Consider the following 12,717-nt stretch of genomic DNA (forward strand, 5'->3'; position numbering starts at 1 on the left):
AAGGAAGAAAGAATAGTTGGTATGCAACAAGGAAGAAACAGTATGTTATCTAAAGTTAAAGAATTTGATAGTAAGTTGGGAAGTCTGCAAGGACTTAAATGGAAGATGCGATGTTGTTCCTGTGTTAAGCCTCATTCTGTGAGTAGGAGGCCACAAGCAGAGAGATCAGAGTGGCAGTGGGATGATGAATTGAAATGTTAGGGTCACAGCTGCAGACTGAGGCCAGGTGCACAATAAAGCAATCACCTGATCTGCATTTGGTTTCTGCCATGTAGAGAAGGCCATCTTGTGAGCACTGACTGCAGCACTTTGAACTGAAAAATGTGCAACTGAATTACTTTTTCACCTGGAAAGTTAGTTTGAATCCCTGGGTGGTGGGAAGGGAAGAGTTGCACAGGGAAGTGCTAAGCAAGGGGTGATGGTAAGCAGGAATAGAGAAATAGACAAGGGAGTTGCAAAAGCAATGATTTCTGCAAATTATTGAAGGAAGAGTGGAGGGTAATATGTTTTTAGTCGTATAGTGTTGGACCTGATGGAAATTTTGAAAGATGATCCATTAAATGGACAAGCTGGTATGGTAGAAGGTAAGAACCAGGGGAATTCTAAAATAAAAACATAAATTGCTAGAAATACATCAGGATGAATCTGTGGGAAGAGAAACAGAGAGAATATTTCAGACTGACCATTCTTTGTCAGATCTGAACCAGTGTTCCTGGTCTTTGATCTACTGTGCATTTCCAGGATTTTCTATGTTTATGTTAAGTTTCCAGCATCTGCAGCATTTTTGACTTTCTTTCATCTGTTCTTAATCTGTCCAGAGCGAGAAGGGTTAAGAACAGAAGTGCAGGAAACAGATGAAATTTGGTTAAGAGCTCCACCCACTATGGTGAGAGGAATCTATTGTTTGGGAAGAAAGAAGACACTTCAGAGGCACTTGAAAGTCTTGTAATTACAGCAAATGCCATAGAGATGAAGGAATTAAAAAAGAATGAAGGCCTTACTTGGAGGCGCTTAGGAGGATTAATGGTAACGCCTTTGCTTGCTTCTTCGGAAACAGCTCTATTTCCATCTTTAATATCCCTATTTTTCCCTTCAGGGTCCTTTTGAAGACACTGACCTGGAGTTACATGCTGACTATGGTTCTTTGCGGGAATGGGACCCGCTCGTGGGGTTTCAAGACTGGCCATTATTTGGCATGCCAAGGGCTTGGCCTAAGAGATCAGCTCACTTTCGGAGGGCTGAGGTCTCGTGGCTCTGAAGACAGGTGGATCAAAGGTCGATGTCCAAACAGGAGATCGATCTGTTGTTGGAGATGAAAGATCTATGACTGTGTGCCCAGAGACCCGAGATCATTGGGCACAGAGCTCGGAAAAAGTGACACAACTGACTTTTAACATCATAAACCAGTGAGTTGTTTGTTATGTCTCCCCTCTCGCTGTAAAATTTGAGACACTCCTTTCTCCCTTATTAGGGAGAGAGAGAGAGCCTGTGGTATGTTGAAAACCGGGTGAACAAGTAGACTTCGGAGTACTGCAAGTCTGTGTCTTTGCTGTTGCTTTGCTCACGTTTGAGTGCTCGGTGGTGGGTGTTGATGCTTTTTTTGTCAGTGGGGGGAGGGGGGATGGTTGCTTGCTACCGCTTAAACGCAAGAAGGAGGAGCTGGGGAGGGGCTTTGGAGTTGTAACATTTAACTGTCATTCATTCTTTGGGGGCACTCCTCTGTTTTCGTGGATGGTTGCAAAGAAAAAGAATTTCAGGAAATATATTGTATACATTTCTCTGACTTCAAATGTACCTTTGAAACCATACTGCAGGTAGGATGGTTGCAGATATATGTAATCCAGAGTTCTGTGAGAGTATGTTTGCTTGTAGCAGATTTTGGTGGCTGGCACATCCTGTGTGTCAAATGGAGAAGTCTAGAAAAGAAAGGTAGAAGTCAGAGATGGAACACGTGAAGGCAAGGGGAAGGTAGAAGTTGGCTTATTGGGAAACTTACTTCACAGATATTGCCTAAACTACTGTTTCCAGCATTTTCCTTTCTTTTCATATTTGCTATTCTTGATTTTTAAATTACGTTCATAATTGAAGAAGCTCCATCACTGTTGTATCGAGCATGTATTTTTCATAGACTGCCTACAATCATTCAGTATTAATTAAGAATATCAAGACAAAAGATAAAGCACAGCTTAAATATTAAATGTAAAAAGGGCTAGACAACTGACTTGATGTAATTAAGTGGAGTGAGAAAGAAAGCCTTTCACAAGCTGAAAGGTTCACACTCTGCCTTTCTCAATACATCCTCTTACATAGATTTCCACAATTTTCTTTCATTGAATATTAGAGTTCCAGCATCTGAACTTCTTTACTTTTGCAATTAAGTGGAACATTGGGCTTCGTCTTTGATCTGAGAGATATATCTCACCACAACCAAAATTACTCCACAGGAAACAAAAAATAGCACTCACTCAAATATGTAAGTAGTTTGCCATGGATCTCCAGATTTAATTGATTTAAACCTGACCTGCTCTCTACGTGAATTTTATGTATTTCCTCCTTGTTCCATGGGGTAGAAATTTGTTATGGTTCAATTTCAGGAAAATAACCATGAATTGCAAACAGAACATGCCCATCATGAGAAGTCTAAAGTTTCCTTTTTAAATCTGATTTAGACCTTGTGTCAATACCTTGGCTGTACTGCCTAATATATCAGTTTGTTAAAATGTTTATATCCAAATATAGAATGCAGGTATTCACAAGATTTACAATTGTTTGAATTATTGATTTTTGACATACAGACTATTGTGTTGTATTAAACTTTGTAAAGTACCTGATGAATGTCTGAACAATTCATAATGACAGTTTAACTCTTGGTGATCTTGCAGCATTTAGCATGTCTGTACAAGGTAGCCATTCTTAATGATAGCAGCTGGATATTTTCAGTCTCAGGCACCATTAAAATGAGGATGTCTGTTCATGACTAAATATCTGTTGGGCACTCTGAAAGTGAGGATGATGGACTCTTTCTTAGTGTCTGTCAAATTGACTTGATGGATTCATTTTTGGACTTGAGCTTATCATTAATATGCAATATTAATATTCATTTGTAGCTAGAGGAATGTTAAGTCCAAAACATTGGTGTACTGATGGATAAGGAGTGACCATTAAAGTGTCTAATTGATTTATAAGTGTATGCTAATCACTGTTAATGAACGCGAGTTGATCGAATGAAAGAAGCTAGGCTGGGTCAATGGCATGAGGAAAAATACCAAAGAACTTGTTTGTGTCTGAGTGCTTCTCTATGTTGTGGAACTTGTATTTATTGGGGTACCTTTCACTTGGTTCTTTAGACTTAACCGAGCTAGACCAAGAATCACGATTGCTGCCTAGGACTCGGGGTTATTTCATGAATCAAAATTCAGAGCTCCCGACAACATCAGCAATCAACTGATAATAACAAATCTTGAGCCCAGAAATCTTTGTGATTACTATGTAGTATTTTGTGTGTTTTTTGTACTTTCTACTCAATGATAATAAATCGGGCTTGGCTAAACTTGTTGTGCTTATACGCTTATTACCACACCACCCAATCACTTGAATAGCTTGGGTCTGATCAACCCAGCCCATTACAGCCATTTTCTGTTGCAAGGGATTGTGTTCCTAGAAGATTTTCCATAGCAACAAGCCACATTACCCGTATGTGTTAAGAAACATAGGTTTAAAAAAAGGAAGGTTTGTTTGATTCATTTACTTTTTCTCTCACATTAATTCTGGAAGACAGAATTTTATTCCATATAATAATTTCCGTTACCTAAACAGCTGTAATACTGCAATAGTCATTAATGTTACTGACTGATTAAGTGCATATGTGCAGGATTCACTATCTAATTTTTCAGCATAAAGGATAGCTGAGCATTTTCCCTGCACAACTGCACAAGAATACCTTGTACCAATATTCCCATAATGCATTTTGGTCATTCTTTTCAAGAAATGAAATTTTGTTTAAAATATGTTTACCTGAAACGCAATCCTTTCACAAATTGTGGAATGGCTGTATGCATGAAAATCTTTCTAAACAGATATAATGGAAATTCAACTAAAAACGGGAAGAACTTGTCTGAAGAATATGTTTAGACACAACGGGTCTAAATTCTAATTTCACTGATTTAAAGAAAAATGTTTCTGCTGAGCCAAGATAATTAACCCCGATAAATGTTAGATGTTGCACACTTGGTAGGGCAAATGCAATAATACAGTACTCTATTAAGGGCAAGACCCTTAAAAGTATTACTGAGCACAGAAATTTTGGGGTCCAAACTCATTATTTCTTGGAAGTGGCTACACAGGTCAAGAAACAAAGAAAACCTACAGCACAGTACAGGCCCTTTGGCCCACAATGTTGTGCCAAACATGTCCTTACTTTAGAAATTACCTCAGGTTACCCATAGTCCTATTTTTCTAAGCTTCATGTACCTATCCAGGAGTCCCTTAAAAGACCCTATTGTATCTGCTTCCACCACCATCGCCGGCAGCCCATTCCATGCACTCACCACTTACTGCGCAAAAAAACTTATCCTTGACATCTCCTCTATATCTACTTCCAAACACCTTAAAACTGTGCCCTCTCGTATTAGCCATTTCAGCCCTGGGAAAAAGCCTCTGACTATCCACATGATCAATGCCTCTCATCATCTAATATACCTCTATAGGGTCATCTCTCATCCTCTGTCACTAAAGGAAAAAGGTCAAGTTCTCTTAACCTATTCTCATACAGCATTCTTGTCAATCCAGAAAACGTCCTTGTAAATCTCCTCTGCAACCTTTCTATGGTTTCCACATCCTTCCTGTAGTGAGGTGAGCAGAACTGAGCACAGTACTCCAAGTTGGGTCTGACCAAGGTCCTATATAGATGTAACATTATCTCTCGGCTCTTGAACTCAATCACATGGTTGACGAAGCCAATGCACCATATGCCTTCTTAACCACTCAGTCAACCTGCGCAACATTTTTGAGTGTCCTATGGACTCAGACCCCAACTCCCTCTGATCCTCCACACTGCCAAGAGTCTTACCATTAATACTATATTCTGCCATCATATATGGCCTATAAACATGAACCACCTCACGCTTATCTGTGCTGAATTCCATCTGCCACTTCTCAGCCCAGTTTTGCATCCTATCGATGTCCCACTGTAACCTCTGACAGCTCTCCACGCTATCCACAACACCTCCAACCTCTGTGTCATCAGCAAATTTACTAACACATCCAGGTCATTTATAAAAATCACAAAGTGCAGGAGTCCCAGAACAGATCGCTGAGGCACCCCACTGGTCACCGACCTCCAGTGGCTGCTGTTCCTGTTCCTGCACTGTGTTGTATACCTGTATATACAGGTCATGACTTCAGGATTGAAGAACATCCATTTAGAACAGAGATGCGGAGAAATGACTTTAGTCAGAGGGTGGTAAATCTGTGGAACTTGTTGCCACGAGCAGCTGTGGAGACCATGTCATTGCATTTAAAGCAGAGATATATAGGTTCTTGATTAACCAGGGCATCAAACGGTGTGGGGAGAAGGCAGGGGAGTGGGGATGACTGGAATAATTGGATCAGCCCATGATTGAATTTTGGAGCAGACTCAATGGGCAGAATGGCCTACTTCTGCTTCTATATCTTATGGTCTTATAATGTATATATATTGTGTATATATCTCTATGTATATCTGCTTCAGAGGAAGTGGGTGGAAGAGTTCATGTCGTAAGCAATGCTGTAGTGCTCTTCGCAGCAACGTCAAATAATTATAAATAATCGTAGGTATGAACCAGCATAATGAGTCTAGCAAATCTACATTTTGAAATATAGGTAGTCCCCGAGTTACGAACGTCCGACTTACAGGCAACTTGTACTTACGAACCAAGGAAGGAGAACGCTGTCCGCCATTTTAAGTCGTTGCCGTTGACACTGTGTTGAGTGTGTAACTTTGCATTTGGCTTAAATTTTTCTAAGCAATATTCACCCTGACCCCAGCCCTCCAATTCTGGTCGGCTGGTGGTGTAGTGAGATCAGCGCCGGGCTGGAGAACGGAGTTTCCCAAGTTCGATCCAGTGACAGACCGCTCCCGTGCCGGGTTGATGTCAATCCAGTGACTCCCCTACCGTCCGTGCCGGGTTAATGTCGAGCGCGCAACTCAACCTTGTAAAAAAACACTGCCACCTCCAGTTCAAATTCCCATGAGGAATATTGTGGAGGATCAAATACCCAAACCCAGCACTGCTCCCACTCGTCCCATTTAGCCTGTTTTATTGCGGTGGACTTTTGGACCTGGGGAATTCAGTGCGGTGGTCCTTAGGACCCAGCGGACCTTGGGAGCCGGTGCAGCTCTGGACCCGCTGCCCACAGTGTTTCTGTTCCATTGATGGGAAGCGATCACGATTGAAAATAAAGTTGAAATAATGAAGCGTTTGGAATGAGGTGAAACGCCATCGGTCATTGGAAAAGCATTAGGCTACAGTCAGTCAACGATCGGAACAATTTTAAAGGATAAAGTGAGAATAATGGAGCATGTGAAAGGCCCTGCCCTGATGAAAGCTACAATTATTACTAAGCAACGCAGTGGTTTAATTATTGGAATACACATGTTTCTTAGGTGTTTTATATGCATAGAAAGATAAAATATATACTATATACTAAAACAAATGTTTGACTAACTGACGCTAAATAATACCGGATATACTTGTTCCGACTTACATACAAATCCGACTTAAAGACGGACTCAGGAACGGAACTCGTACGTAACCCGGGGACTGCCTGTACAACCAGAACCTTGGATTGATTTGAAAAAAATGCACAATGAAGCTGAAGATTGCAAATGGAATACAACAAATTCACTTGTCCCGTAACAACCAACTGCCTCAAAATGCTGGAAGTCCAAACATAACAGAAGATTTTATTTCAAGGTATTTGATAAATCAGACACCGTTTCCTGTATACAGAGAGAAATGGAATTCATATTCCGGGATGACACAGTTGCATAATTGTTAGGGCAATTCTTTACAGGGGCACCATCAAGAATCGGGGTTCAAACCCCACCGTTGACTGGAAGGAGTTTGTATATTCTCCATGTTACCACATGGTTTCCTCCAGGTGCTCCATTCCAAAGTCGTGTGGGTTAGTAAATAGTGAGCAGGCTATGTTGATGCAGGAAGCTTGGCAACACTTGTGAGCTACAAGCAGCTGATCCTCCGACTGTGTTGGTCTTCGATTCAAGTTATGCAATTCATTGTATAATTAGATGTACTTTACACATTGCAAATAAAAATAATCTGTCTTTCAATGGAGTTTCATCATTCTTTCTTCTTGAGATCCAGGGCAGACGTCCATTAAACTAATTAATGCCGTTCCCCATTCTTATCAGTAAATTCCACAAGATTGCTGCAGAGGACTTAAATCAACACATTGAGCTATCAATGTGGTTGAGTAGTTCTAAAGATTAAATGACCAGATAAATTGATACTTCTTGTATTGGTCCTCAATGCATGGAGAATAAAATGCAAGTCTTCCAGTGAAAGACAGACAACTTTGTCCTAAATGTGGGAAATATTACTAGACAGTGGCTTGAAAATGTCTAATATTATAAAACAAACTCAGATTTTTGTATCGTGGCAACCTCCAGATAATGAACACTGAGCTGATCTGAAATATGCTTTTTGATTTTGTGTTTTATATCCTGTAATTTTGTTCTTTTACTTTTGTTGCCATTGCATGTGTAGAGCCTTGGTTCACATCTTTACTGTTATGCTGTACCTACTTAATTGAGCAGCTTTTTAAGAGCTGTTTCTTCTGCTTTCATCCTGTTTGGGTTATTGTAGAAGATAAGGGATGATGTGGAATATGTGCCATCCAATTAGCAGGCGGTTTTTCTTGGTGAGGGACAATAAGGTTGGACTTGGGCTTTTGTTCGAGAGAAGATGAAAAACGATGACGCTGGGAGGACCAGTCATAGCATACGATCCGGTGGGAGACCTGTTTGTTTAAGATAGATAGCAAGCAACATTCGGAAGGTGATGTGTGCTTTCACATTGACTGAGGGCTCAGCGCATGAGCGACAGAGAAGTTCAAGATGAGTTCCAACTTGTGCACATTTGACTGTTTAATTAGAATGGGCCCTTTTCTTTTTGTTATTCATTACTAACCCTTTAGTTAAGATTCATAAATATAATTCCTTTAATTGTATGCAGCGCATTGTCTGTTATTTTGTGACATTGATTTGTAACAGGGTAGCGAATTGCACAGCATCCACACAAACTGAGGGTTTGTGGGACGGGACCTCACGCCTCAATCTCATATGTTTGGCAGGGCTGGAGGTTGTCATCCCTAGACTTACACAGCCAAGGAAACCAGAGTGTTTCACACCATTTTTTTGAGCAAGAGCTTGTGTTTTTCTTTGAACAGGTTGCAACCATGGTTCTTTGTTTCATGGCTGTCTATGGGAAGATTAATTTGAGTTATATTCTCCATACATACTTTGATAACACATGTGCATTGAATCTTTGAAATCAGTACCATATGATTTTCAGTCGTGATAGATGTGACTTGTATTTTTAAAACAAAATGGGCAAATGCATAGGAAATGCAGTAAAATGTGCATAAGTTATCCACACTGGTTGGACAAAGGTGGGGTAGGGTATCATTTCAATAGTGATAGAATGGGAAATGTTGATGTTCTTTTCACTGAAAGCAAACATGTTAGTGCAGAAAGCAGTTAAAACAATTAAATGGCATTTTGCTCCTTACAACAGTTTTGAGTAGTGAACGAGGATGTGCTACTATATCACTAAAAGTCTTTGGTGAGACCAGATCAGGAACATTGTTGCACTTTTAACTGAATACACAAAAAAGGATCTACCTACCATAGAAAGAGTGCAACAAGTCTTCATCAAACTGATTTTTAGGATGCTGCATGAGGAAGATTTGGGTCATCGAGGCTTAAGTTGACTGATGTTTAGAAGAATAGCTGGAAATCTCAATGAAGCAAACACAATGCTGATAGTGTTGGATCATTTGGAAATACTTTCTCCCGATTATGGAGTCAACAACCAAGGGTCCCATTACCAGGATATAGGGTCAGGCAACTAGGACTCAGGTGAGGGGAATCTACTTTGAATAGATGGCAGTGAAATTACGAAAATCTTGAACACATGATTGTGGAGGCCAAGTTGCTGAAGGGGTTATATAGATTTCCGGACAAAAAGGTGTTATGGGGAGAGAATGGCAAAATAATATTGAGAATGATGATCTATCAATGCTATTTTAAACACCACAGGCCTACTTCTGGCCTTGTATTCCTACCTTCCAATTTTGGCCAGTCTATAGAGACCCAGATTTTGTTTACAATGGAGGCAGTTTTATGGGCAGAACTTGCTCATATTTCAAACGCAGGGTGATAATTGATTATCATTATGCTAAGCAGTGTGAATAGGTAATAGGCAGTTGGCATGGATTTGGAGAGTCTAGGGTATGTTACTCTGCTGGATACTCTATGATTTTCAAAAGAACATACTCTTACCACCAACACAATGATATCATCATTAAACTAAGGGGCCTTTAATCTTCTGTACTATATTCTTCTGTTTCCAGATTTCATCATCCATTAAATGTCATTTTACAATTCAGATTTAAATATTAGGCCTGAAACACTTTATACATGACCTCACGTCAAGTGTCTAACATGTCGAAGAGAAATGATGCGGATGTGATGGGAGATGAGGACCTTCATACAATAGCTGCCATTAAACAGGTAGTGCTGAGCAAACTTGTGGGCCTAAAGACAGACAAGTCCTCTGGTCCTGATGGAATGCATCCCAGGGTACTGAAGGAAATGGCAGAGATTATAATGAGGCTTTGGTGATAATTTACCATAATTCTCTGGACTCCGGGTAGGTTCTGGTGGACTGGAAGAAGGCAAACATCACACCACCATTCAAAAAAGGATGTAGGCAAACAGCAAGTAACTATAGGCCAGTTACTTTAACATCTGTATTTGGAAAAATGCTTGAAGCAATCACTAAAGAAGAAATATTGAGGTATCTGGAAAGAAATGGATCCATCAGGCAGACACAGCATGAATTCAGCAAAGGCAGGTCCTGTTTGACAAACTTACTGGAGTTCTTTGAGGATATAACAAGCACAGCCAATAGAGGGGAACGGATGGACATTATTTACTTGGATTTCCAGAAGGTGTTCAATAAGGTGCCGCATAAAACACTTGTGCATAAGATAAGGATGCATAGATTTGGAGGCGATGTCTTAGCATAGAGACAATTGGTTAACCAACAGAAATCAGAGAGTTGGGATACATGAGTGTTTCTCTGGTTGGCAATCAGTGGTGAGAAGTATGCCACAGGGGTCAATGCTGGGCCTACAACTTTTCATGATATACATTAATGATCTGGAAGAGGGGACTGAGTGTAGTGTATTTAAGTTTGATAATGACAAAATTGAGTGGAAAAACAAATTGTGCTGAGGACATGGAGAGTCTGCAGAGAGATATATGTAGGCTAAGTGAGTGGGCATGTGTCTGACAGATGGAGTACAATATTGGTAAATGCGAGGTCAGCCACTTTGGAAGGAAAAATGAAGATCAAATCATTTAAATGGTAAAAGATTGCAGCATAGCATGCTGCCGTGCAGAAGGACTTGGTAGTGCTTGTGCATGAATCACAGGAGGTTGCTTTGCAGGTGCAGCAGGCTCTAAAGAAGGCAAATGGAATGTTGGCCTTCATTGCAAGAAGGATTGAATTTAAGTGTAGGAAGGCTATGTTGCAACTGTGCAACATAGTGAGTACTAGTAAGGTCACACCTGGAGTACTGCATGCAGTTCTGGTCTCCTCATTTGAGGAAGGATATACTGTCTTTAGAAGTAGTGCAGAGGATGTTCACCAGGTAGATTCAGAGATGAGGGGGTTAGACTGTGAGGAGAGATTGAGTAACCTGGGTCTGTACTCGCTGAAATTCAGAAAGATGAGAAACATATAAAATAATGAAAGGGATAGATGAGATAGAGGCAGGAAAGTTGTTTACACTGGCTATAACAAGATTCAGGGGAATAACAAGGCTATACACAGGCTATAACAAGATTCAGGGGAATATATTTAGGATGGGGGTGAAGAGGAACTGCTTTTCCCTGAAAGTGGCAAATCTGTGGAATTCTCTGCCCAATGAAGCAGTGGAGGCTACCTCAGTAAATATATTTAAGACAAGGTTGGATAGATTTTAGCATAGTAGGGGATTTAAAGGTTATGGGGAAAAGCAGGTGGGTAGAGATGAGTCCATGGTCAGATCAGCCATGATCTTATTGAATGGCAGAGCAGGCTCAACGGGCCAGATGGCCTGCTCCTGCTACTATTTATTGTGTTCTTATGTTCAGTGTACTTGCATGGACTAATTAATTGAGAAGCCTACTTTATTTAGGTTAATAAACAAACCAAATATGTTGAATTGACTTCCAATTTCACTGCTCATCACCAGAAATCTTTAATATTGCCACTTAAAATTTCATACTTTTTAAAAGTAAATCACAAGCTGTATTGAAAAAAAGACGTAAATAATATTTTGAGATAAGACACTATCAAATCTCAGCAGGGGAGTCATCTCAAACAAAAACCCACTTATCTTTGAATAAACCTAGACTAAACACAGGTATCCTTGGAGATCATACACATTGAGGTGATTGAGATGTAGATGTGAGAACTAGAAATGAAATGTCCAAAGATGTGAGGGTAAAGGCAATTTAGATTTTTACAACACTGCAGCAGGGTGTACAGCTTCCAATCCAATGGGAAAATAAGGTATCTAAAGACTTAACAGACTTTGATTGATCATTGTTTTGAAAATTGCAGCATAGATCCCTGATCTGCAATATAGCATTTCATACTTATTTAAATCTACTTCTGAAGCCCAGATCAGAATTTTAAAAAAAAACAAAGCATAATATGCATAAACAAATTTATTGCATGCTTGGTGGACGAGACCATGGATGATCTTTCACTCCCCCACTCCCCATACGTCTGTGTTTTGATCAAGACAGATTCAACCCAGATTCAACCTCAATCTAATATCAAATTAACAGATATGAAAGTTGTGCCTATTTCTTAGAAGTGTTGGATACTACTGAGAATCTGATGACAGCTTGATCATCACAATGTTTTCTTTAATAGCACATTGCTTAAGATCTGACAAGGGCATGACATTCAATTTGTGTTCTTCCTGGATCACACAACCCCTAGAAAATCAGCAGTCAAATGAAATATTGCAATTGTTTGTCCTTGCTACTAAAAGTCCCTTTGGAAGCTGAGAGCATGGCCTTCTATTTTAACCGAGGCAGCTGCGACCTGACATATAATCACACTCAGTAATCTGATTTATAGTAAAGACATCGTATGAAAGGTGTAGATGGTATGGATGGCAAATAATGCCATCACTTGCACAGCCACAGACAAAGGTACTGTCAATGATGTATTGTTTCCTGAAACTGTTTGCTTATATTCATGCAGGCCAGGACAATGAACTACCTAAAATGTCTGAAATTCTGATCACTAACTAGAGAAAAACTGAAGTTGCTGGAAATCTAAACAACACTCACAAAATGCTGGAGGAACTCAGCGGGCCAGGCAGCATCTATGGAAAAGAGTACGGTTGACATGTTTTTCTCCAGAACAGATG

The sequence above is a fragment of the Hemitrygon akajei genome, chromosome 2 (genome assembly GCF_048418815.1).
Source record: "Hemitrygon akajei chromosome 2, sHemAka1.3, whole genome shotgun sequence".
Classification (NCBI taxonomy): domain Eukaryota; kingdom Metazoa; phylum Chordata; class Chondrichthyes; order Myliobatiformes; family Dasyatidae; genus Hemitrygon; species Hemitrygon akajei.